The 26949-nt window shown below is 40.2% G+C and overlaps 1 protein-coding gene across 1 annotated transcript in view; it reads left to right on the top strand.

Annotated features, from left to right (window-relative positions):
• MGAT5 (alpha-1,6-mannosylglycoprotein 6-beta-N-acetylglucosaminyltransferase) overlaps nt 1-26949 on the top strand; it is a 103999-nt gene that overhangs the window by 14154 nt on the left and 62896 nt on the right. The window lies entirely within an intron of this gene.

The raw sequence follows: 26949 nt of genomic DNA, 5'->3' as shown, positions 1-26949 counted from the left end.
CTCTGATGACTGTTTCTTGTCAGCTGGCTTGTAGATTATTGGGGAGTGGCAGGAAAGGGAGAAGAATGGATGAGAGCAGAGTGACTGCAATTTAGGAAGATCAGGTCCCTCTGGAGGCAGTATGTAGGATGAGGCTTTTTAAGCTCTTGCTTCGAGTTACTCTGTAAGCAGGGAAGTGGGGCTGTGTTAAATGGCTCTTCCCTCTGAAAAGATGGAGCTTTTCCTTTTTATTTGTGCCAGCKCTGATATGAATCTTGCCCATCTGTTAATCAACCTGGATCACCAGGCAAGAAGATGGCTAATGTAAGAATGAGGTTTCTGCTTTTCTAATGATCTGCACCTAAGTCATAGAGGGGTCTCTTCACAGAAACAGAGAACGGTTGAGGTGGGAAGGGACCTCTAGAGATCATCTAGTCCAACCCCCCTGCTCAAGCAGGGACGCCTAGAGCACATGGCACAGGGTTTGGCACATGCAACAGAAAGGCTGGAGTGAGCGCGAGGGGCATGCAAGGGACCGGTATCTAATGCTTTAGTTGTGCAGCTATTCTTAAAAACAATTCCCTGAAGTTCTTTGGAGAGCTGCTGTGCGAGTGGGCTCCTTTACAGCTGTGACTGGCTCCAGCGCCAGGCCGATGGAAACTTCCTTTCACTTGTATCGTGTCTGGGCTCCTGCGCTGTGGCACGCAGTCAGAAACTGAGCCAGTCCTTTATGGGAATTGAGCCTTGCACTCAGACATCAAAACTCCAAAGACCGTGTCCAGTGTCTAGTGTGGAAATCAATCAAAAGGAAGAAAAATTAACAACCTGTTGCGGTCCATCCATCAGGATATCACTCAGCAGGTGTGAAATTAACTTGCCTTGGCGGTGGATTAAGTTTGATAGCGTGACGTAAAACTACAGAGATGGTTTCTGTTGTTACTAGGAAGCAAGTTTTTTATTTTCTTTTTCTTCTTTTTTTTTTTTTTTTAATTTCAGTGTAATAAACTGCTTACACCATCCAATGTGTATAGTCCTGTGGTCATTTAACAGCATGAGTCTGGATTATGTTCCCTAAGAAGATCAAGTATTACTGTATCAGTAAAAATTGTTAAAGGCAGGCCATAGAAATGAAGTTTTAATTTCTATAATTACTGTGTGCCAGATGGTGGATGTATACTTCTTTCCAGCATAAGCACTTCAGCTCAGATATAAGCAGTTGTGATCTTTATTTACAACTGATCAGATTCTAACCTAGGTGATTCCAAATTCTGCTGTTATGGAACATTTTGATGAGCTTAAAAGAAATATGTAAAGAACACCCTACAAGTGTTTTGGTTACCCAAAAAACTTTGTTTTGGATTTTAGTTTTCAGTATAGCAACAAACATTATCTTAACTACTTACTAGCTTTATTTTGGAACAAATGTATTAGGTTACATACTTAAAGCATTGGATAAATCACAGTTAATTTATGTGGCAGAAAACACTGCACTTGTCTAGGAAGTGACTGTCCAGTGCAGTTTGCTTACAGAAATGCAGCAGAACATTCCTTTGCTGCTGAGGTTCATTTCTAAAGGATTGTTCTGGAAGAAGAGTACTGCAAAGACGCAAAATATGTCWCAAATTATTCCTTATTTTAGATAGAATTTGAGGAAGATGAAGGGAATACATTTTCGAATTTGAATCTAAAGATTTTGATATTCTGCCAACTCTTACCTTGCTCTATGCCTTCCCTTTCGTCATAAATTTTATATCACTGTTGTGAAAGCTCCCTTTGACTTCTGAATTCTCAGGGGACTTTTGCTGACTATGCTTTAGAGTATATTCCTCTAGGAAGAACAGAAATGACTCCAAATATTTTAGAACTCTTGATGTGTTTGACCTTGGCAGAAAATAGATACGTTTTCTTTTTTCTGTGCCCCTCTCAATTTTGTATTTGTAGTTCCTAGAGTAAAGGAAAGCTTCATATTTGTGATTAGAAGTTAGGATTTATAAAATGTTTTTCTTTGAAGCAGGATTGGTGCACAGCCATTAGCACTTCTTTGGTGTGTTCAATGTCCACGATGTGCTTTCTGTGTTACCCCCCTCAACTGTTGTCACTGGCAGTGCTTTTTCCTAGGATAACACCATACATGGGAGCTGTAGGATAATGGGAGAGAAATACAGATTTCTGGGCTGTTCTGGAGCTTAAATAGAGGCCTGTGGAAAAGTCATTTTGAGAGTATTTATCTGGGTTGAGTTGAAAGACAAATAATTTTAGGTTTCTACTTTTTTGTTCTTCTTTTCGAAGAGAAACATCAGTCTTCAAAAACGTTTCGAAATGRGGAGTTCAGCAAGTCATGGAGACCTAGTGCTTAGCAACATTAGCATTAGCAGTTCGGGTCAAGCTTTTAACATTGAATAAAGGTTAGATAGTTCCTAGAGGCGGTTACTCTTCAGCCGGAGCTCTGTGCAGCTGCTTTTCCTGCCTTAGAAAGTGAACATTTGGAAATGCAGCTCTGAAAAACTTGCTCCTAAGGCTTAAATTGTAGCATAAAATTGTTGCAACCAGGTCTATATGGAAATCAGCTGTGGAATAACAAGCTCAATTGCCTGCCTGCACTTAGGGCAGATTASTGGGTTTATTGAATCTTACTCCTGCCTTTCTCTTGTTGATGGCTTTTATAGTTGCCTGAGGTTTTATGGTTAATTTGCTGCCAGGAGGAAGTGGGAGAGATCAATTTAACTCTTGCTATGGAACTTTTCCCTTTAGTGTATTAGGACAGGAGGAAGGTAAAGCAGGAATTGTCTCTACAGCTGCAGCAGCAAGAAAGTTGGTTGGTTTAATGGTCTTGGGGAAACTTTCCATCAATCCCTCTTGCTAGAGGGAAGTTCTGGAGCTGTTTTCCCGACAGGCTGTGCAAGCCAGGTCTCTTGCAGCTCTTTGTTGTGACTTGCCTCCATGCTGAGATTAACCAAGTTTGTACTTTATCCCCACTGCACGGAGCTGTTATGGTGTTAACTGCAGTGAACGTAAAAGCAGAATAAATCCAAACAAAAGGCACCAGTCAAGGTGACTTGTGCAATAAATCTTGACCCAAACAAGGGAAGAGAGACCTTGTTGGTGGCACGCTGGGTTTGCAGAGCATTTGTTAATGTTCCAGTTCATGCTGACAATACTGTTTAGTTTCTGTTGGGCTCAGCACCTGAGCAAGGTGAGTTCATGTCTGCTAGCAAAGATGGTAGCAATGGCCTGTGGTTAAATCATTGTGGGCTGGGTTTTGCGTTAAGGTTTTGTTTGTTTGTTTTTTCTCATGGAATGCTGTCAAGCCAGAGGCAATATATGTCTAAAGGCACTGCTAGTTGGTAGACCTCTGATATTGTAACTCAGGGATGGACAGAAACTTGTTATATAACAAGAAGAGAGATGATAGTATTTAGTGTTATTTAGTGAAAGAGGTTCATGCTGAACAGCCAAAAGTTAGAGCGTTGTTTAGTTACTTAGCAGTCAAAGCAGTCGTTTTGCCCTCTAGTTCATTATGGGTTAAGTAGGTTTATGCCACTGATTCCTGTAGTTCATTACAGCTCATAAATGTCACTGTAAAATTACTTTATATAATATGAGTATGCTTGTGTCTTGCTGTCAGTGTTTATACAGCTAGTTTGATTTTGGTGACAAGTTTGTAGATAAAGTGGATGTTACAGTAGAGTATGTTGCAGGACATGGACAGGGTGCTGCTGCTCATTGAAGAAAGGGAAGGTCTAGACCTGAAGTGGTAGKTGACACTGTTTTCTGGGCCTGGCCTTGTCAGCAGTGCCACTCAATGTACTATACAAATTTAAAGGCAATAAATATAATGGTAAAAATGGTAGTCAAGTCCATGCCACTTGTAGGAACACTGGACCGCTGAGAAGCCTTCATTCAATTTTTTGTGCTCTTTCAGTCTTTTGCAGAGTCAGCTGAGCAACCTTGGAGCACAATAGTGTAAGATAAAGTGGCCACTTCTCATAGTGCAGCTGACAACTTTCAGAAATGAAGTATTATAATTTCCTCAAATATTTTACTGGGAGGTAAGATAGTGTAGTCTGCATCTTTGAAGACTGTTGCAATTGTGAAAAATAACCCTTGTTATAGAAGAGGAAGTGATTGTATCAGTAGTGTAATGAAAGGCCTCAATGCTTTATAGTCGCAGGTTGGTAATAAAGGGACAATGTGTCAGTTGATAAGTGACACTTGAAGATTTTATACAGTGTATGTGTTGCTGGTAAATTCCAGTTAAGCTGAATAGATCAAGTCTTTGAGTCTTAAGCTTCCTGCTGATTTATTTGAAGAAATTTAAGAGTCCAGATCTCTTTAAGAACATAGCAGCACAAGCTCTAGTCTTGACAGACTTAGAGATATCAATGATTTTCTATATATGGCTTTGCATCAATGGATTCCAGAGATTTAGGGATATTATGTGCTATTTATTTTGTGTAGAGAAGCAAGATGCAACTCCTTCAAGCTATGCAGCAAGCCATTGGCAGAGCCAAAATAAAGACGACATCTCTCAGTAAGAAGTAGACAGCTGCAAGATGACAGATGTAGGGAATGAAAATGGGAGCAGCTTCTCTTTTACTGGAGTTGACGGGTTAGAGTGCAAGTCTGCTAGAAAATAAGAGTGAGGCACAGAAACTGGTTAAGAAAGAAATTGTATTGTCAGGCTGCAGTGTTGGAAGCACCTCWGCTTGAGGCCACATGATTTCATGGAAACCTTCAAGCAGACTCATAGATCTTTCTTGCTTATTTGCAGGGATGTATGGGAATGTGTGTCTTAAAGCACTGAAGGTAAACTTTTTCAAATGTCTTGTTAAGACTGTAACGATAAACTGGAATGTCACTTTTGCATAGTTTCTTTCAAGCAAAGACCTCTTTTGCTTTTAATAACTTACGTGGAAACTGTATGAAAGATTTAGCATATGACAGCTCTGAAATAAGAAGATTGATGCTACTCCAGTGCTAGCTGACTGGGATTCTGACCTAATTTCTCTTAGTTAGAGGTTGGCGTAAGACTTTCTGGAGTGCTRTGCTTAAACTTTTGGAGATGAGTGGATGACATTTTTGTTACCCATTAATCATCTCAGGAATAGAATTTTCTTCTGAAAACTGACAAGATCTTCATGTGGTGTTTCTTTTAAGAATGATTTCACATGAGCCACTTCTGAGCCTGCGTTTTGCTGTGGTGGCAGCTCTCTTTGACATCCTTCTCCTTTCTACCTGTCTCAAGGTGTTAAACAGCAATTAAAGCACAAAGCACTTAACACTGTGTTTTCTTCCGCCCCTCTCCCCCATATGAGCAATAGTTACAATACAACTATTTTGTCAAAGTAAGTTGTGGAGGGCTTTTGTTGCATGGTTGGCTTGCTAATATGAACGGGATCTGTCATTTTGGAATGGGCGGACACTGGACTGAGCTTAGTTTAGTTATTTAGTTAACTTTAGTTAACTTCTCTGGTTTTATTGCCTTCAGAAGAGCCTTTGCAGTACGTGCTTTGTACTGAAACTTCCTTTATTCCACCTACAGAGAGGTCTCCAAGATGGTTTGTGGAGGTCTTTGTTTTTCTGCTAAGGGGGCTGAAGTGAAAGGGAGCAGAGGGAGGAGGATGACCCATTTGTATGGGAAACATCCTGCCTTGTGTGAGGCTCCTCCTCTGTGAGAGCTGCCAATAGTGAAGGAGCTACTACCTCTCAAGAGGTCTCCTGTGCGGGTGGGGACAACTTGTGCAACACTTTATTCCCTGAGCACCAACTCTTGAGAGCTATTTATGGTGCTTTCAGGAAAGAAGCCGATCTGGCTTGTCAAGCAGCTGATGGGCTATGTAGAGCATTCTGTAGTTCTCGCTGAGGTTCTCCTGGACATCCTACTACTTTAACTCAGCTCTTTTGTGTGTGTGTGTCTCCCACCCCATCAGGTTTGTCCAAGTTTATTTGGCTATTTTGACTTCAGGAAATACTTTGGAAGTAGGAAACTGGTGGGAATGTGTTGCTTAAAATAGGGTTTTARTGGGCTAGCATTGTGTTGCCTCCTGAGCAATAGCTGCAGGAGGATCTCTGCAGATTTGGGAATGTAGCAGTACCTCTCCTCCCATCACCGTTAGGAGTACAAGTTATCTAGTAACAGTTGTCTTCCTTCATTTTTGTTCTCTTGTGTTCTTTTTCTTCTTTCCTATCTACTTTCTGACTATCTCTTATGCCTTTTATTTGCTTCTCAGTGCAAGTAATATCACTTATCTGCACAACTTGTTTAATTTATGAAAGACTTCTAAATCTGAGAAAACTGAAGCTGTAGCGATTTTGCAAGGCTTTTTAATTATCTATGTGCAGCTGGTCTGAATACTGCATAAATGCAGAAAGCTTCAGCTTCTTTACTGATCTGATTTGGATATGCTGGCAATATCATCCTTGCTTGCTTGGCTGGAAGAAAAATATGCTGCCTAGATACCCAAATCCCAAATTACCTGGATTCACCCCTCCAAAATTACAGAAATCTGACTGTAAGGCACAAAAGTAGTTTATTTGTGGGAATGGTTCCGGCATGATTTATCTGTGGACATGTGGGATTAAGAAATCCATTACACAAGGGGAARCTTCTATCTGTTTTAAAAGCTGCTAGCCAAGTTTTTCTCGTTTCCAGAGTGTTCCTGAAAACTGCATGGCTGTACAGATGGCTAGATGGGGGGAGGCAGAAACCTTTTAAAGCAGAATTTTGATGTCTGATTCACAAGGCAACACAGGAAAAACAGAATCCTTCTCTATGAGGAAGAAGGTACTTGAAGAAGTCACTGGAAACATTGCTACTTAAAAGCAACGTGAAAGAAACTGTGTTGCGAAAGCAACAGAATGCAATGCATCTAAGCTTAAATGTGTGAATGGAACAAATTGCTTAGGGGTAAAGTAGATGTTTTTCCAGAAGTTGCTTAATGATACTGTGCTGTATACGCTGGGCCTGCTTGAGAGGCAGCTGAAGATGTTTTGTAGTGTTCTTTATGAAATTTAATGCTAAAATGCCAAAATTAAATTTGGAAAGCTGTTGAGTGGAGTATATATAATACTCTCATACTTTGATTACAGTTCTTTTGGAAGCAAATTCAAAGGTTTGTTTTGTTTATTTGGCCAAACGCAATGAAGATTTGTGGCTAAGCTACATCTGCTCTGTAAGCAATTCCCACTTGAATAAGTTCATTGTCATTGGGGGATGCTTGTTGCTTGACAGAAGGAGGGGGGGAAAAAAAGGTGTGAGTTTTTTTTTTTTTTTTTTTTTTTTTTTCTGTAGCATAAGTCCCCAAACAAGTGGCTGCTTTTAGAAGATGATGGCAAGAATTGTCTTCTTGGTTCCAAAGTTTTTCACTTGTATTGGTTGTTAGGAAAATCCAACTCTTTGTAAGGCTGAGAGGCTTGAACGAGTGTTTAAAGTGTGAAATTTCTCTATTTATGCTTTAAAGTTTTTAATAAGGCTTTGGAAGTCCATGCACTGTGCCAGTTTAGTTATTCCAAATGTGTTTCTGATGCCTGTGTTCTCACATGGGTTCCTGTTGACCACTGCTGGAGTTACTGAGTGTCTGATCACAAGAGGTTAACGTTAATGCTGGTCACTGATATTTACACTTCTGTTTAAAATAACTATTTTACTTACAATTAAGGAAGCTTTCTGAGATGGCCAAATATGTAGGCATAAAGTGGTAGCAATGTGATTCCTCGACAAGTGTAAGCAGCAACAGAATACCTTGTGTCTTTGAAAAGTCCTTTACAATTAACAAGTAGGAATTTATCTTGAAGATGTAAATTGTTTTCAAACCTTGAGTCATCTTATGCCTAGTATTTCACATTGCAGTGTATTTAAATGCAATTTCAGTGTTCATGGTGTTATTTTTTCATATATAAAACCATACTAACTAAGTTACTTAAATAGCTTGCGCTGCTTCCAAATTGCCTAAATGAGTGTTGAGGAGACATAATTGGAGATTCTAGCTACTGACTGTTCTGTTCTCTTCTACGTAACTCACCTCTCATGTGCACTGGATAGAGAGATTTCCTTGCTTGATGAAAGCTAAAAAATGCAGCTAAAAAAGTTGCATTTTTTTTTTTTTAAAAGCAACCCTTGAGCTGTTTACCAAGATTTACCTGAAAAGCTCTGGCATTTACGTATCTTTCTTTTGGAGGTAAATAGATTAAATAAAYTGTAAGTAGTTAGGACCATAAACTGTGTGAAACCCCTTTCCAATAAAGAGCGCCTGACACTCATACAAGTGTAGATTTCTCTGAAGTTTTTTCTCCTGGAAACCTTATGTTGCCTCCAGATCATGTTATCTTTGTAACTAAGCTTCACTCCAAAATTGGCAGAGATCCTCCCCGCGCACACCCTCAAGTAGCACAGCTTTTGCTGGCTGACACGCTGGGGCTGTGCGCTGAGCTAAACTCCTTGGCTACCTCCCCACGGCCACTTGCAAGTGCCTGGCCTGGATACCTTCTTATTTCTGCTCCTGTGAGCGCCAGTGCTGTGCAAGGCTCAGAGGGAACCTCGAGTTGTGTGACTCTGCAGAGCCCACCCCTGTGATTAAATCCCTCCCRAGCACTATGAAGAGGCATGACCATTAAAACACCAATCTCTTGGTCCAAGCTGCTGTACTGAAGTGGAGGAATCGTGCAGGTGACTGGTCTGCTTTGCATATAGTTTTTGTCAAACATAATTTTGGCAACTAATATAACATATAACTAATATAACAGCTAAGTGTTAAGGAGAGTGGGAAATATGTGGGAGCAAAATGAGTAGGGCAGTGCAGGCCATTTCTACCCTTTAAAAGCCATCGCAAGCAGCATGAGTGCACAAAGTGGTTTTTGGTCTATTKTAAGTACATCTCAGCACATCTAAGCCTGAGTTCTGCACAAGTCTTGTAGGATTTATGCAACTTGCTTGAAGATTTTAAGTGCTGAAATAAATGATTTAATCTCGTTCAAAGATAAAATCTTCACAGCTGCACACAAAAACGTGGTTTAAAATCAGAATACAGATAAAAAATCTCATATCCTGAAGCAGATGTAACAACATCTACTGTTGTGTGGGATTTATGTAAGAATTCTTATTTGGGTCTGTCTCAGTAAATTTGACAATTAAGTGCTTAAAAGGGGCAGGGAGAGAAAGCCCCACTGCCATTGTAAAAACTAACCCAAATGATCTTGCTCAAGTGAATTACCACTCAGCAGGTATTTGAAAACAGACACGATTTGCCTGGTCTGAGGAGCACTTTTGTTCCTGTTTAGTCAAATGGGTAAGCATTAAAGAAATTGAGTTCATTTTTCCTTTCTTTCCTTTTTTAATAAGACTGGAAAGAATAACATTTAAAGGTTTCCCCAGTCACTTTGCAAGTATACGGTGATGGGTATCGCAACCAGGCATGTGGCACTAGGATTAATACAAAGGATGGAGGAGACCTCAGGCGTAATTCTGACACCATAGAAGTGGTGCTGCTTCCTTTGAGTCATTACTTTCTTCTCAACTGCTGCAGTGAAATACATTGCTAATAGTCTTGTATAAAATGAGCTTGAAGAGGAATTTCTTCTGAAGTCTTATTAGTGCATATCATTTGATGAGTTGTGTTTTTATTTTCCTAAATGAAACTGATATTTTCATTATTTAACCAAAAAAGATACCAGAATGGGTGAGCAGAGATGATTTCTATGGTAGTCTTTATTTCCTCAATACTGTAAACAAATGCTCTTTTTAAACTTAGGAAGCACCATTAAGCTAGATTTCTAAATAGTAGATTTTTTTCTTCTTTTATTGCTTAAAACCATTCTTTTTAATATAATCCTCTTAGGCAAGCTTTCAAACATGTAAGACTGAATCTGCTACTGGAACCATTAATACAGGGCATATATGTATCATTTGGGTATTTTTTTTCTGTCCTGGTATACCTCACATGGATAAATTCCGTATTTGAGATCAAATGATACATAATTCTGTTTGGAACTTACAGTAGCTCAACACTGGAGAAAGAACGGAGATATATTTTTTTTCATGCCACAGAAATCAACTGTACATACATAATTCTTTGTAAAATATAATAATAATAAATATTTTTGAAATAATATTTTGCACTTCTGGCTGGCTTTCTGGTTTTGCTTTATATTCCTTGATAGAATATACAGAAGAAGATGAAAATAACTTTTTTTTCTTCTGAGATATAGGTAACCATTCATTCCTCAAACTAAGGCAGCTAAGATTAGCCTACTGTGGCCACAGACCATCTTGGTTGGAGGTCAAAAGAACATGTCCACAGAGTTCTTCAACTCTAATTTATGAGACTTGTGACCAACTTATTAGGACTGACAGCAGTAAGGCGTAAKAGTATTTCAAGATTACCTATGAACAGTCTATTTGTAATTAATACTCTAGGCACATAGATGAAAATTCACATCATAACAGTATGGGCAGCACTGTATGCCATTAAAGTAATTGGGAGCTCTTGCATTTTCTTAAAAGTGAAAATAGCCTCTTCACCTAGTATGATTATGTAGTGAAGCTGTCTTGTTGCTTGCATATTCTTTAACTTTTCTAAAGAAATTTGGTCTCTSTGTAGTAGGAAGGGGCTAGTTTTATAATGCTTCCCACCCTGAGAAGYGGTCCTGTTTGGGAACTTGTCAAGAGAAGGAAACATCTCCCTGCTGCATTGCAAGCTGAAGCAAATACAGTTGCAAAGGGTAAAACATTGCTTTTTTTGATGTCCTTTTTTTTTTTGTCTTCTGATCTTTTCCTTCCTACCTTCCCTGTGTTTATCAGAGTTGGGGCTGGTGTTGTCACCGCGTGCAGTGTGAGCTGTGTGATGCTAAGGAGGTGCCTGCTGCGACCTCCGCACAGGCTGCATCAGCCTTGTCGTGCTTTCAGGAGGGCCACGTTTCTTTGGTGTTGACTAGAAATAGCAACAAATTCTCCTGTGGGAGCAGCTAATTAGCATTTTGKTTAAGGAGTCATGTTTAGAATACATATTTTATTGAAATTAGTAAGAGCATTTAGGGATATAGAGACTGTATTAGCTCTTCAGGTTTGAATGATTGACCCAGACCTACTTTTTTTGCTGACCWAACTCGTGTCAGAAATTGGTATGCTCTTTAGTGTCCCTAATGTGTGCTGCAGTGCTGGCTACCATGGATGGATTAAACGAGCCCTGTCTTGAAAGGYCAGTACCTCCTATCAGTGACCATGATTTTACTCATCTGTGTTCTGAAAATTATGTCAAGGTAGAGTTTGCTTTATACAGAAAGGGTGAAGAATGACCTCCCTTGATTTTCTTTGCAGCTGTGTGTTTTGGCATGTTTTTTTTTTTGTTTGTTTGTTTGGGATATCTTTTTTTGTATTCAAATTCTTCTTTTGTTTGGAATATTATGTTGAAAACAAGCCTTACTTTCATTGTATTATATGTCAAGTAATAATATACCAAATACTAAGGAAGTTCTCCTTTTTATTTGTTTGTTTTTGCCTTTAATACATAAGAGGAGTGAACTAATAACGGCAATAGTAGAGCTGAAAAACTTGGACATTACTCCTTTTCTTTTATAACCTGTTGTTAGTGTTCCTGACTGCCTGTGTGAGCACAAGGTCCAGGCTTGTGGATTAAACTATAAACAGAGATGTGATACTTTTATGCAAGAATAAATGTGCACAGATGGAGATAATCAGAAGTGACTTCATGTGTAGGCATTTTTAGAGGTGCTAAAAGCCCACAGTACCAAGCTGACATTGATGGGAACTACAGGTGTGAAATATGCTCGGAGAGAGCCTTGAAATGCAATTTTTAAAAGGTGTCTAAACACCAACAGGGACAGGCAAGACTGTTCTGGAGTTGCATGTTTGGGTGTGTTCATAAATCCCCTTGGATTGAGATCCCATTGGATCCTTTGGTCTTTTTGCATCTCTGTGCTGGGGTTTATTTAAAATTCTTGACTTTGGATCTGCTTGTGGCATTTTCCATAATTAGAAGGGKTTTTTTTGTTGTTGTTTTTCTAAGGGCATGCCTTACTTCTAAAGTGTAAGAAACCCTAATACTGTGTGTTAAAGAAAAGAACGCATTTTTGAAGACAGAACTTAAAAATATGAGGGATTTTTTGTGGGATTCTTGAACCTATTTGAATTATTCAAATTCAGGAAAAGCAYTTTATCTGTTTTAAAAGCTCTTGAAAATAAATCAGAGCTAAATCAATAAGTGTATTTTAAAAGCATCCTTAATTACAACTTCTTGTAAGACAAGTATTCTTCGTAATTTAGAAGAAAGATGTTAGTAAGKTCTGAGCGTTTCTGCTGCCAGTCACTTGGCACGACTGTCTGACAAAAATGCTTATTTTTCTTTGTGCTACTTCCATTTCATGCTGGCTTCTCTAGTAGAGAAAAATGTTGATGGAGACTGAGTTTGTTCCTATTCCTCCATACTCTGAGAGATTAAATGCAGACAGTAACACAACGTTTTTACTTAATAACAAAAACCTGTAAATTAATCTTTTGCAGTTATATATATATATATCCTCTTTGTAATTCCTATGCTGCACTTTATGCTTTCATTAAGATAATGAAGCAAACCTGGTGTATGTGAAGCCATTTTCATTTCCATTCCCAGTCCTTCCTTGCCACAGCATCAGCTTCTCCTTCCATACATTGAATGTATGTATGTGTTTGAGTTTCCAGCCTGCCCAGTAGGTCTGTCTCTTGCTGGATTTACATTTCTCCTCTATATGGGTATAGAGTGGGTCAAAAGCTCCTAGTTCACACTGAGGTTTTCCTGTTCAGACCTGGCTCTTCTTTGATCTTTAACTTCTTTGAAGGCTAAATTTACCCCTCGTGCTGGCAAGTTTTGAGGTTTGAAGTATAATATGGAAAGGCTGTTGGGTACTTAGCTCTTCCTGCTTCGAGCAGACCAGTCTCTTTTGCATATATGCATCTGGGATTTTGTACTATGCCCTTTTCTTTGGTCTGTTGCTTGAAAACCTCTTAAGTAACCTCTTAAGCTTTTGCAGTGCTGCTAGGCTGAGCGAGGTCCTTCCTTGTAATTAGGTCTTTAGGTCAGAGGCAGATGAATGGATTATGTGTCTGCACCAGAATTCGTAGCTAGATGTATCTTCTTACAAAATGTATTTTATTTATTTTTTAAATTCTCTTCTTGTTTGAAGTGGCCCGTTAGATGAAGCAATCTGAGGCCTGGGTGTTGCTGTTTTTCTACTTTGGCTCCATTACTGTGTGTGGTTTTTCTTCCTTTTTTTTTTCTTTTTTTTTTTCCCCTCCCTCCACCCACTTCCCTCCAACTGATTTGCTTCTCTTAAAAAATGACACAACAGATATTTAAGTAAATCAGCCTCTCAAACCCAGTATGCAGGAGTTTTCTTGCCACATTGAAATGTAAAAATGTAGGTGGAGGAGGAATTAACATTTAAAAAAAAATCTTTTTTTTTTTGTTTTTTTTTTGCAATTACATAATGCTAAAACTAAAGATGATTTCTTGTCAAGGTTCCTGAATGAAAATTSTGCGATGTCTTGATCCCTTCCTTTTTCTGAAAGGGGAAAAACAGTGTGGCTGCTCTTGTGCTTTGAAATGGCTTCAGCAGAGCTGGCTGTTGTGTGGGGTTGTTTGTTAATTGTTTTGGTTACAGTTTTCTAAGGGTTGGTTTCCTGCATTTTTCAACTCCCTGATGTTTATTTGTTTGCACTGTCACTTCATTTTTGCTCATGAAACTTTCTGGGCATTTATCCTTCCCCTGCTGCTAATGTGAGATCATTGGTATTCCCAAGTCCTCTCCTGACCTTCATGTTCCTTGCTCATTCCCCTCATTCCCAAAAGGCGGAGAGACCTCTAAAAGCGCGAGGGCTGGGAATGCCTGTCCTCCCACTCAGGGAACATTTCCATTAGCAAAGCTTAAGCAAATCTTCCAATCTTAAGCAAATCTTCCGTTATTTTATAAAAGGTATTTTACAAAAATAAGCTTTGTACAGCATTTTTAGTGTATGTACATTTTTTCGCAAACTGCTTGTGCTGACGCTGAAGTTGTGCATGTTGTCAAAAATAAATGTAATGTTTTTCTCCTTGCTAAACTTCATATTTTAAGTGGATAAAAATGCTTCTGTTGGAGTGCTGACAGTTGCCTCAGAGATGGCTGCCCTTCCGTGCAGACTGRCGTGCCTTTTGTGAAGCTCATGGTGTGTTCAAGAGCTAAGTAATGAGAACTGCCACTTACTATTTTTCTTTTTTAAAACTGTGTTGGATTTTGTCTTTTGAGGAGTAAACATTCTATGAAGAAATACATTTTCTCCCGTTTTAACTGAAAATACCACTAGACTAGGGAGTAATGTGATGGAAACAAAATGTGTTTAATAGCATAAGATAATTAAGAGATACTAGATATATAAGGTACATAGGTAAAATTGGTCGGAGGAGATTTCAGGGCAATGGGAACCGATGTTCCTACCAGCTCTGCTTGCAGTGTTTGCCTTTCCAGCTTCCATGCAATCCCAAAGCAGTGAGGGAGGTGGCCGGGCACAGGGACCTTTCCCTCCTGTAAGGACAAGCAGGGAGGAGAGTAGGACACATGACAGGAGAAAGTGCAGGGAGGAGAGTAGGACACATGATAGGAGAAAGTGCAGAGGCTAAAGTGCTCTCAGAGACAATGTTATTCGAAGGTTCATGAAATGAAGGAGCAACCTCCCACTCCACCATAAAACCTTCACCCTGAAGAGGACTTTTGCTCTTCCTCCCTCCCTGGCCATGGAACCAGATTACTTGAGGGCAGTTCTGAGGGGATTTTTGTGGCCTATGGTGGTGTTTCATTTTTGGTTTTTAAGTCTAGTGGAAATGGTCTCTTTGCTAGGACTGGAAAATAAAAGTCAGTCAGTATCACTCCAGATTTTCTGCTGTACTGCAAACTGAAGTAGGCTAAAATAGACACCAATTTAGATTTTTTATATTACCTAGAAGAGATACTGATTGCAAAGAACTTTCATCTGGATACACACGTAGTTGCTCTGGTGCTAATCGGAGCAGCCTCTGTGAGTGATGCTACCTGTGCTGGAATTGGGCAAGGTGGTTCCTCCTGGCTTCACTGACAAGGAGCTATTGCAGGCAGTATGCTGAGCATATGCAACATGCAGAGTAGCTGAAAACCTTAAACTTGTATAATGAGGAGAAGAWTTTTTTTWAAAAAAAATGTGTTTAATGACAGATATGTTTGAATGGATTGCAGGAGCTTTCTCTCTTTTATAGTCTCAAAGAAGCAGCAAGAGGAAGTGGTTCTGCATCTCAGTGTCCAGCTCCAGTTACCCTGCCATCTGAAGCCGAGCTCCAGCTTCGGCTTTACAAGCAACAGAGCTGTTGAACTGCCCCTTTCTTTCCAGCTGAACCCCTGAAACTTCTTGCCTTTATAAAAACAGATATTTGTAGGGTTGTTTTTTCTTCAATTTAGAAATTGAAATTCAGATGCCATTATAAGCAAGGAAAGGGTGAGTTTTAAATTTTCCTTCATAAAGACATCTGAAAAGTCCCTGATACGTCCTAAAATCACTCCATTCCCTAACAGTGTGTGGTGCTCATTTGCACTTGCATAAAGCTGCAGAAAGGCTGCCGTGCAACTGAGGGTTTCTTTGTTTGACTCTCACCATGCTGCAACCTGTTTCAGTGTAATGGAATGGGTAACTCCCAGGAAAAGATGGAAAAGCTTTACTGCTTGTGGTACGATATGTTTACTAAGCTATACAAAGAAAATTCGGTGGTTATCAAAGTAGAATTTGAGCCCGAAAAAGAGAATGCAGATGAGATTTGAAATTAGTGCATAGGCTGGAGGATAGTTTTGTGTGAGTAACCAAAACAGGCCCATGAACTGACTCGTTCTGCAGAGTATTTCATTGGTACTAAAAAACCTGCAATGTGGACAAGATTAGGCTTAAAAAAACATTCCTCGGCAGTCCTCAGGTTTCGCAAAAAGCTCTTGATGTTCTTTGCAAAACTTAATGTTGTAAAAATACTGAGTGAGCACCCTAAACTCGGCATTAATGAACGTACTTAAATAATAGTGTGTTGTCAGAGCAGCGAGAGGCATTTATTCTCAGAACCCACGTGGGGAACCCGACGGAAGTGGCTGAAGGGCCATGCGAGGGGCTTGTTCTGTCCTGTCACCTGTGGTGAGCTTTCTGGGCAAGCAGAGCTGCCGAATTTCTCAGCCTCTGCACATCTGTACGTACGTGGTTTAGAAAAGGGTGGCTGGTTCAGAGCACATAGCTCTTATTTACAGTTCTGAAAAATGCATACTTAAAGGAACACTGTTCACTGATCATGTGAAAGGAGATAACGTTCRCTAATTTACATTAGTAATTAATATGACGCTAAACCTTAGCCTGAGCTGTAAATGTTTAATATGAAATATATACCAAATATTTTGTAATCCTGTATAGGMGTTTTGAATAGACATGGCAAGAACATACAACTTTTCTCCCAATGATTGCCTGTGAATGTCCTCCCGTTACCTGTGCAGCAAGCTACGGTGTAGCATCTCGTGCAGGGATAATGGTGTAACTTGTCCCTGGTGACTCCAGACAGTTGTAGAAATGCTGTGCGTGTAAACACATATGCTTGGAGGAGAACTCTTAATTGCACACCGAGGAACAAATCCTTATGATGAAAGTCAGTGCATGCACTTGGAAAATGATTTGCACAGGGATTGGAACCCTCCTTTCTTGTGTGTGGAGTTGGTATGTTGTTAAGAATAAGTGTCATACAGAAGAGAGCAATTATGAAGAAGCTACTGGTTGGAGAATATGTTTAAAGAAGTCCTGGAAATAAGAAGTTCTAGTYACTAGTTTTGACCCTTCCATAAAAGGCCAACAGAAATCGAGCCTGTTCCTGTACCTGTAGCTCAGTGAAAGCAGATGCTCTGTCAACTGCAGTATATCAGGGAGCACAAATAACTTTTGACAAGCAAAATGTTTCTTCTGTCAATAGCTCATTGTATATGGCCCATTTGTATATGGGAAACTTACTAGCCATGCACGGGCAGCTGCCACTGTAACCTCCTGGTTTATCTGTTCTGTATCAGGCGCAGTGCTGATTTACGGTTATTGGATGCCCTTTGATCTCTTCCCTCAGTTTGGCGTGACCCAGCGTGTGGAACCATTCAACTTGCCCTGCCCCTGTCAGTCAGGCTACCCTTACTAGCACCTCTTCATCTGCCTAACATATATTCTTTTAGTTTTACTCTCTTTCTGACTTGCCCTCTAATGTTTTGCTACCACAACTCCTCCCTCAGGGCACGTTTTTCTTCTGTCTACTTTATACTTCAATTTCTTAACTGACTTAATGCTTGAGTTTTTCTTACAGTGATTAAAGCCGACAGTAGGTGATGTGGGCAACTTCAGTGTGTTATCAAGGCTATTGGAGTTCAAGAAACCTTTGGGTAGAGTAGTTACAGCTCATTCAGACCTACGCTGGATTCTGATTTAAAAGCCTGTTTGGTCCTCGTAGCTCTCCAACTGTGTGTCAGTCTATAATCAAAATACATGAGTGCAAAGGCATAGTTTTTCTTGTATTCTTTTTTTGGCAATTGAAGTTGTTGATTGAATTATATAAGTTGAGAAGGTGACTACATGTAGTCGATTTATTAGTTTAACTTTATTTTCTTAGTTACTTCTGTGACTATGTACCAATGATATGAACAAGCTTGGTGCTAAAGAGTGGCTTGAGACTTTTTCAGCCTTAGGTCTGCATGAGGAGTGCACCTTTTGAAGCGAACTGATACCCCAATTTACAACACTGGTTTATACTCTAGAGTACTCCCGGAGCTGAAACACTGGATTTATTTTTAATGAATATATTCGAGAACGTAYATGCCAGGATTGCAGCTAATGTCAACAAAATGTTTGCATTTGGTCACTAAGACCAAACARCGTCATCAACAAAACACGTTATGGACAGGAATCCTTTCCAGTATTTTAGGTGACTTACGGAAAGCATTGTGGCAATAGAAAAGAGATCGTTACCTACACGGTCACTGTACTGCAGGCCAGGATTTTCTATGGTAGCTTCCTGGAGCACCTGGAAACTTGGAAATCTCGAAGGAGGTCTGTCGTTACTGACAAGGTACAAGCAATGAAGATAATTTGTCAGACTCTGTATCTGTCCCAAATACCAGGACCTTCCTAAAATATTACATATGGTGCAGAACAGGAGCTTATTCTCAGAAGCTAAGACCTTTTCTTATTCCCTGGATTGTGGGGGTTTTGTGCTTTCCCTCTGCAGCAGCAGTCCAGTYAGAGAGCACCACAAAGTGATTGCACTGATTCACTTCCCCTGTGCTGCCTATGCTGGCTGCTTTTGCACTTCACATTTTTTTCATGTCGTTTTGCAGGGGCCACGGCTGACACAGACCTCCTCCTGCTCGGAGTCYGCCAGGACAAGCTGTTCTGCAGCTGTCTGGGGATGGAGGAGGAAGGGAGGCCGCCTTCTACCTACTCCAAATAGTTCCTAAGCTTTGTGCCTTACAGTATGCTGAGCACAACTTATATTTTCACAAAGAAAATGTCTGTAGTTTTATTAAATTGTGGTGGTAACTGGAGAGTCAAAGGCCTTCCACCAGCCCAATGCTTGTAGCATATAAGTGACTAGCTGGAACATGGGCTGCTGCTTTGTGAGATCCTGGCTCATTTGGAAATACTTTTGTAGAGTTCAAGCCATTCAATATTTGTTGTAATATGATGAAGCTTTAAACTTTATAGAAGCATCATGAGAATCATGTGCAGAGCCAATTATTTCTATTTCAGAGGCTATATGTGAATCCTCTATTTCAGAGGCTTTATGTGTTTCTCTGTGGCTGGAGGGGTCAGAGCTGCTTGTCCTGCCTCTTACATCCATCTGGAGGGTTTCCTTTCACTCAGTATTTGGTCATATTCTTTTGGAGAAAAAACATTACTATTCAACATACTATTACTTTAAAGTTCTGCCTCGTGTGACCCTGGGATCCAAGTGTGTGTGTGTTTTTATTTTTTTGTGTGTGTACATGGAACATATGTCGTCTTTAAAGGAAGCACTTGGACATTTGGAATATTTGGTTTGTGAGGAGAGCTTGTACTGGCTCTGGCTCAGCAAAGCGGTTGAGCTCTGTAGATTTGATGCTGTTGCTCAGTAAACATTACAGCAACTCCTCAGCTACGATGGGATAGATGTTTATTTAATGGCATGCAAAGCTGATCTGTATGCAGCAAAATTGTTATTACTTAAAGAGATAYAAGAAACATTAGCAACTTTGATTTCAAAGGCTCTTTTAAATTGTGCTCTTCTAATCTTTGGGTTATCAGCTGTTGATAAGTATCAGTGTGTACAAAGTGCAGGAATCATTAAAATGTTTTGCTATCCTGGTAACTTTCAAATTAGACCTGAAGTAGATCCTGTGTTCATGCTCAGTACTAAGGAAAGGACATAAATGTAGGCATTAGAGCAGCAAAATAAGCAACAGCACAGTTGCTTCCAAGCAGGTGACTAGTGAAATTTTAGTTCCATTCAATTTTGCACGTTAGAGATACAGCTTATTTTCAGCCATTTGTCAGGCAGCATAAACTGGAGTGTATTCAGAGTGCTTGCCAAGAACAAATCCGTAGGAAGAAATGTTATACCTTGACCCAGGTTCAAGGTCTTCTAAACCTACAAGAAATAAATATTGCTGCAGACTTATTTAATGTTCAGTTTAAATAGTTTTTTTCCTCCCTRTGGTTTGATAAGCGGTAAGTAGCATGAATATTGCTTTCTTGTGTATTTCTTTCTAGTTTCACTCTTAAGTTCTCATCCATCTTGGGTCAACAAGCTGCTCAACGACCTCTTTGTGTGTTGACCACCAAGCTGAGGAGGGACAGTAATGGGGCATCTGTGCTTATGGGAGCCTCTTTGCTTAATACAAAACTTTTTGACTTTGCTCTGAGGATTGGACAGTGCCATTGTGGAGAATTACTTGTTTTTGTCTTGGACATGGTGATTTAACAAGTGGATTTGTGGTTAACGGCCCTGGGTGAGGCTGGGGCCTGGAGTATCCGAGGGCGAGGAACCAGTTAAGGGATTCAGGACTTAGGCAATAAATCTGCTTCCTGTCAGAGTGTTAAGTAATTAGGCTCAGATTAACAGATTTTATTTTCTGCTTTAAAAAACAAACCTCTATAATAAACTCCTAGCAGCTTTTTGCAGCACCTGCTGCTATAGTTATGCCCTAAGGTGGCAGGAGAGAATTCCCCTGGAATGAAGCCACATGCACAGGGCTGCTCTGCACGGGCCAGCAACATTTTGCTTGCTAATGTGGGGAACTTTCAGATGATCTGAAAATCATGAGCCCACCCTTCTCAGCCAGCACTATATTTACAGTATTTAATAGCAAAATGTCAAACTGAATGGAAGAGGATGTAGTGTATTAGTGACTGAATTGGACATTACCTTTGGGTAGATGCAAGAGGAGAAAAAGGTGCATGCTTGTATCTGTACTGGAACTACGATAAAAAATTCTTACCAAAGCTCTCTTAAAATTTAATAAAATTGATAAGGTAATTTAAGCTTCATTGCTCCAGCTATGAAGGAGCTTCTATCCTTTCTCCTCTGCCTCAAAGGCTGGTGAAGATCCCTTTTCCTAAGTCTTAGGGTGACTGAAGCTCTCAAACTCTTTTTAATTTACTTTTTTGTCAAATCAAATGAAAACAACCACTTTCTAATCTCATGATTAGCAAGCTCTAATCTCTTGATCAACATGCTGACATCTCCAAATGTTCTCCTTTGGTGAGAAAACACTATCTTGGGCATCATGTTTTGATACAGTGACAAGACAGAAGGTTATTAATACCCTGGGCTTTGCCTGTAAATAGCTTCTTTTTTTTTTTTCTTCTAGGTCAGGAATACTTTTAGTTTTCTAAAGTTTAAGGAAGTCTTCCTACTTCTAGTGCTGAAATTCATTTCAATGTTTTGTTCTCCAAGCACTGTCATAAAAGTACATCAAAGCAGCTTGTGGTTATAGCCTTAAAAATGTATTGCTTGGCATATTATAGAAAAATACAAATCCTGCATTTTTTTGAAAAAGCATCAAAGAAAATTCTCAAAAAAAATGGCCATGTTTTATTCCATATAAAATCCTTAATACTGACTTTCTTCGGTGTTTTTTTCAGAAAGTTTTGAGCTCCAAGTCACTGGCTGAGCAAAATGGTTCCGTTGCCATAAATCATATTTTAATATCGTTATCCTTGGAGCGTGGACCGAACTGCCTAACTTGGTGTGCATTTTTGCATAAAACATGAAACAAACTTCTACCTGCATGACTGTGGTTCAAGAAAGCCGTCTTTAGATCACAAATCCAGAGAATTGGTATTTTAATGTATTTGTGTGGTTGTGTTTTTGCTGACATGAAGATGCTGAGATTAACTTTGTGCTCGAATGCACCGATTTCCCTGAGTCTCGGCTTCGTGTGTACCTGCTGTGGTACCAGAAGCCCGCGGCATCCACCTCCGTGCTCGGTGCAGCCTTGTTAAAATTCCTATCCCAATTCTTTAATGACCAGCAAGTACAGTAAAATGCTGAAAGAAGCAAGATAAGAGGTAGGAGCTACATAGCAGCATATGCAGCTGTTCACAAATAGCCTAAGTGGTGGGGATGGAGAGAACTTGCAGCATTCCTGAATTCCAAAATGGTTTCGAGTGGAGTAATGTAGGGTATTTAACAGTAAGTCATTTAAGTGCAATACAGTTAAAAGTAATGTTTGTGACRTGACAYGTGACAGTTKTTATATTYCTGTTAAAGCAGATCCATCCAACTSTAGCTTTGGGGACAACAAAACTTTTTTTGTATCCTGAATCTGTGTCGTTATAGATTTGCAGGGAGATTTGTCCTTTTCATCTTTTATGTGCAAACTTCCTTCCCTTTTCTCTTTTCCTCGCTGAAATCCCTGTGTAAGCAAACAGCATGAAAAGAAGATTCATGATCCCCGTGGTTTAATTTCTGGAGGAATAAATTACAGAAAATGGTATGCTTGATAGAAAATTGGAAACATTTCAGAGTGCTCTGTGAAATCATGGATTCACACGTGGAACTTCTGGTTGGGTTACACTCAACCTCCTCCTAAGTGAAAATTTTATTTTTGCAAGTGAAGGCAAGCTGCTTGTTCAAATGAAAATTTACTTATTTTCATGGCACCTTATCAAAGGCTGCTTTTCTCTCCTTCAATTTCCATCCCACCACCTCCTGCCAATTTCTACTACATCTTAAAAAAAAGAGAAAGAAAAAGAAACTCAACAAACAAGCTGAGAGTATTTATACTCTTGCTCTCCCTCAGTCCATCTGTCCTGCTTCTGCTGTTGTGACCCAGTGTTGTTCTGCTTTTCTCAAAAACTGCATCCCAAATTGCCACTTCAGTAACAGTACATGGTGCCATTTCAACTGTAGATGGGGGTGAGAGGAGAGAGGAGCAGTAGTGACATCTGTCAGCTAGAAGAAAAGAAGCTGTTGGCAGAAGTGGTGCTGAAAATAAAATTGAGCAGTAGAAGGAAGAAGAAAACTAAGGCWCTATAATGCAGCTAAGGAAATGGCTTTTCTGCATTTATTTTATATCCTAAGGAACTTAAATTACAGAAAGTATAGCTAGCAAAAGCGTGAGTGAGCAGGTCACACTGTACGAGTCAGGTTTAGTTGTGTGGCTTTTCAGCTGCCTCTGCAAATGGAGATGCCCTTTCAGATAATGTAGGGAATGGACATAATTTCACCTACCTGGAAACTTCACCTAGACTTTGGATTTGTTAATATCTCAGACTTCTCTAGCATGTATCTCTCTGGTCCTTGCAGAACTTMCTTGTAAATCATTTCCTCTGTAAGAGTGATAGCCAGCAAATGTTGGAAGTTTAAGACTAATTAAAATGTCATGAAGTGGCTTAAAATTTGGGGGTTTATGAATAGAAGTCAATTCATTGTTAACTATTAATTGTTAAAGTCAGTGGAGTCTTCAAGATTTGGCTTGGAGAAAAAAATAGCAGCTCCTCTAAGTGTGGAGAGGGTTGTCCCTGTGCAGTYTGGCTCCTTTGTTGCTGTAGCTTTCAGGCTTGGGGGCAGCACAGGGCCCTTGCTGTGAAAAGCAGGTTTGGAGAAACCGTCTGTCCCTTGACACGAGTGTCTGAGTAGCCCAAAGAGTTTTCAGGGGCTAAATTGTTTCAGAATTGTCAATGTAGCAACTGGATGTGCTGAGATTTATTCAGATATGTGGATAGGTTTGTGTCAGCAGAATGTATGCGCGAAATTTGTTTGTTTAGTTGATATCACAGAACCAAAGTCCTTAAAATGTGCATGCTGCAAAGATAACCGACCTGGTGCGATCAACAGTTGAGCTCAAATGCGAGATAAGTATTCTTATCAGAAATGAAGATTTTTTTTTCCTTCTCTGATCTAGCTTATCTTTCCCTGTTTTCTACCAACATACAACCATTCTTTTGATTTCACTTGACTGTAGTTAGTAAGCAGCAGTAGTTTGTCCTGTTGTTAATGCTGTGTTTTGAAAAAAAAAAAAAAGAGGAGTTTGGCCTCCAGAAGGAGTAAAGAAAACAACATCTTGCAGTAAGAAAGTCCAGGGGCCGAGGGGGATTCGGTCTGCGGCACAGACTGGCCGGCTCAGGTGAGATGTCTGCCGAGCGATTCCTGTGGGAATGAAAGCTGCAGTACGAGGAGATGCAGGAATCTGCATGCAAGGGGTATGGGACTCGTCTGTTCAGTCAGAGCAGCTGCTACAGGAGACAGGGCTGAGCCCTGGAATTACCCCTGGAATTCTTGTGTGTCYACTTCATGTACATGCATCCATATGCATACATAGCATGTCTGTTTTAAACTCTTAAAGCCTGATCATCCCAGGTGAATTCATGACTTTTAGAAGGCAGGTTTGTGCGGGTTGCCTGTCCGTTTTGAGCTGTGTTACATTAGCTGGTGCAGTGAAGAATGATTCCTGGCATCCCTTTGCTGCAGAGTGCTGGGAGAGGGCAGGTGTTTCCCCTCACCACTGTGTTTCCTGGCTGTGGCTTTTGGCAGCCCACCCATTTGTCACTTGAATTATCAGGAGCTTTTAGAGTAACACACCCATTATAAGCCCAGAGAAACTCAGCGTGTCGGCGCCTGCTTGTWGTCGGTCGGGGCGTTCTGTAAGATGGTGACAAGTTGCTCTGTTTCCAGTGGTTTGTGTGGAAGTACAGTGTGCCTGCTTCAAAACAACCTGGGGAATGGACCAATATTGCATTAGGATCCTAATACGTGGGRCTTTAAGAGATCTTACTTGAATTTGTTGTGATACGTAAACGTATGTGTGCCAGACATAATAGCATGTTGCAACTCAGTATGTGTGCGCATCCCTGAGTAAAGGGAGAACAGCTTCTCTGCAGCTGCTAGCTCTGCTGCTGTCCGTTCAGCTGAGGATGCTGCTGGCCCCTCTGCTGCCAGGGCCCTCTTCTCTCATGCTGGACTTGGTCTCCACGAGCACCCAGGATCATCTCCCTTGAGCAATAAGGCTTGAGGGCTCGTTCTTCGCAACAGCAGTACTGCTTTCGCTGAGCCAGCGTGTACAGAAATGCACCTTCATTATTTAKTAGTCGGGCTGTGTAGCTGCTAATGTCTGAGTTTGTAATAAGCTGATAATAACAAAATGCTGCTTAGTTTGCGTCTGCCTTTATGGGTGCAGATCTCTCTGCTTTGGGTGCGGGCAGTTAAGGCCTTGTAAGAGGAGCTGTTGATGGGCAGTGCTGAATTTCTTCTGGAATCCTCACTAAGGACAGTGCTATGGCAAATTCACACTGATTTAATTTCTTCTTTCACACTGATTTAATTTCTTATATTGCTGTAGATTGGACAGGCAGCATTAAACTGTGTGTGTGTGTATATACATATACATATATATATATACACAGACCTTTAAAGAAACTTTATGTAGTCTTCTGTAGTTGTCTTGTAAATGACAAAACCAACTTAAAAAAATAAAGGAGGAGAGATGCAAGGATATTTGTCTCAAAATGTCTTCACGTGAAGATTAACTGTTTGTGATCTATTTTAAGCATTAAAAAATAAGTGTAAGGGCTTAAAATGCTGTGAAATGTGTGGGGCATTAGTTTTGCATTAGGATCATTTCCTGATGCTGTGCTAAATAAAGCGTGAGCATTTTTGTTGGGCTGATATAGGCATGGTAGTGTCCTACAGGGTGACTGATAAAGCACTCAACTGCTGGACATCTTTGCATTATGTTTAGAAGAGAAACACTGTGTGTTAATGAAACTGAAATAATAAATATGCAAAGATTATTAAAGTTCCTGTATCTGTGAAAATGGATGCTAGGTTAGTCCTAACAACAACAGCAGGTTACCCATGTTGTTAAGGGCAGCGCTGTTAAGAGCCAAGCTGGTAGGGTATATTTTAAATGTATCTGGAGACATTAAAAAACATGCTCAGCTTGAGCATGTTTTGTGAAGTTGTATGAAGTTTTGATTAGAGTTAAATTTAGGGAAGAACATAACAAAGCTGTTCTTTGTTAAACAGCTTTCTTACCTGGTGTGTCTCTTCACTTTCTCCATTTCCATGTTTGGGTTTTGAGACGTTAACCAGTCGCAGTAGTTCGGGGAGACCCGCCTTTCACAAGCAACTTCACCACTACAACAAATAAATCCAGTTTCCCAGAGAGGGGCTGGAATTATTTCAGAGTTTGGGGGATTGTTACTTTGGTTTTTTACAGAAAACTTTTTTCTCGTTTTATTTTTTTTAAACTTAGAAATGCCAGCGATTCCTTAGAGCTGCTGAGCAGTGCTGAAAGGCTCCAAAGTTGAGCACAGTTGTCCTCGCTCAGCAAGTGGCTCGTCATGGGCGTTCGTTCAGTGGCAGTATCATGTTGACTTGTTTGTCTCTTCTATCTCTGATCTTTATCTATGAGATGAAACACTTGTTTTTATCACTCAGGCTAGTGGGAGCTGATCATCCGTCTGTCAGTATTTTTTTCTTACAGATAAACATTAATATTTCCTATTCACCTCCTTTTACATTTTGAATTTGARTTGAATTGGAATTGAATTGCAAACATGGGGAAAGTTGGCCCAGCTTTGTAATCTTTCTCAGGGAGCTCACTCGGCGCCTTTCTACCCTAAAAATAAGATGGCCACTCAGCCAAGCTAACTCTTTTTTCATGCACACAGATGCACCTTGCAGTAATTTCCTTTTTTAGTTTTCTGCCTAGTGAACAGGGACTGCCTCAAATAATGTAATGTATATATGCATGCTGGAAGGTAGGTAGTGCAAAGCTATTTATGTCCCTCTGCAGGACTGTTAGTTCAGCTGAAAGTTGAYGTTTTGGAGGGCCTTGGAGCAAACACTGTGCGGTGCCAGCAGGCATCTGTGTGATCATCCCATTAGAGCCGAGGAACATCTGCATTATCAGGGCCAGTGCAGTGGGGAGGAGAACATGATGTCCTCTAATCCTGGCTGGGAGCATTATGGAGTTAAAAGGATAACATTTTACCAAATCTGTGTTTTAATTTGAGATGTTACACTTAATTACCTTTTTAATTACCTTTCTTCTGTTGCTGGGTCTTATGCTAAAGACCCTTCTTTGAGCCCTTATCATGGGCTCTTGGTGCCTTTGGATAGATCACGCCTGGTTTTTTGGGGAGTGTGTTTGTAGGGTTTGAATTATACTGAGAAGCTGGTCCTTTTGTCTGCCTAGAAGGCACTTACTCTGCAACTCCTRTTTTCCTAGTGTGGGAAAAGGTCTGTGAATATTAATTTTGGAYAGCAAAGGCAGTAGTGTGGCAACTAGAAGTGTGTGTTTTGCATGACTTTAGGTGTGAAGTGCAGCCTTGCTGAGCTGTCTTAGGAGGAAGGAGTAGCTGTGACATGCTATGTAGAGGCCACCCAGGAGCAAGAGGAGATTATTTCAGCCTTGCAGTGTGAGCCAGGGGAGAGC

The sequence above is a fragment of the Nothoprocta perdicaria genome, unplaced genomic scaffold (assembly GCF_003342845.1).
Source record: "Nothoprocta perdicaria isolate Ctin4 unplaced genomic scaffold, notPer1 scaffold_27, whole genome shotgun sequence".
NCBI classification, from domain to species: domain Eukaryota; kingdom Metazoa; phylum Chordata; class Aves; order Tinamiformes; family Tinamidae; genus Nothoprocta; species Nothoprocta perdicaria.
This window is presented reverse-complemented; position numbering and strand designations above follow the sequence as displayed.